Genomic DNA, 899 nt, shown 5'->3' on the forward strand with positions numbered 1-899 from the left:
GCCGCGAAATGGAGACCCCGAGTTCCCCGAACTTTGGCGGCTCTTCGTGGCCCCAAAACATGGAAATCCAAAGTTCCACAGACTCTCCGGCGATTGAGGGTGTGCTGTGACATGGAAACAGTGAGTTCCCCAGACTTGGGCAGTGGTTTCGAAACACCCCAAGTTCCCGAGACTTGCGAGCTGGTTTGCATTGTCATGGAAACCCCTAAGTTCCTGAGACTTGCGAGCTAGTTTGCGTCGTCATGGAAACCCCGTGTTGGGGCATTGTTGAAAACCCCGCGATTCCATCGTGCTGTAAAATGCGGAAACCCATGGTTCCATCAAGGGCGGGACATGGAAACCCCAAGTTTCCCAGGCTTGGGTGCCAGGGTGTGACATGGAAAACCCCGAGTCTTCGCAGGCTTGGGCACCGCCGGCTTTGGTCGTGGCACAACATGGAAACCCCAACTTTCCCCAGGCCTGGGCACTGGGGCATGACTTCGAAACCCCTAGTTTTCGCAGGCTTGGGCGCCGCCGGTTTCGGTCATGGCACGACTCAGTAACCCCAAGTTTCCCCAGGCTTGGGCGTTGGGGCGCGACTCGGAATCCCCAAGTTTCCCTAGGCTTGGGTGCCGCCGGTTTCGGTCAGGGCGCGACATGGAAACCCCAAGTTTCCCCCGGCTTGGGCGCCGGGGCGCGACATGGAAACCCCAAGTTTCCCCAGGCTTGGGCGCGACTTGTAAACCCCAAAAAATTTTGCGCCAGGCAGAAACCCCAAATTTTAGGCGCGACATGGAAACCCCAATTTTTTTTCTACGCCGGGCGGAACCCCCAAATTTTAGGTGCCAGGTGGAAACCCCAAATTTTTGGCGTGACATGGAAGCTCTGAATTTTAGGCGTCCAGTGGAAACCCGAAATTT

Source organism: Pinus tabuliformis, chromosome 2_2, assembly GCF_031772625.1.
Source record: "Pinus tabuliformis cultivar Carrire ecotype Pingquan chromosome 2_2, CPIR1, whole genome shotgun sequence".
NCBI lineage: Eukaryota > Viridiplantae > Streptophyta > Pinopsida > Pinales > Pinaceae > Pinus > Pinus tabuliformis.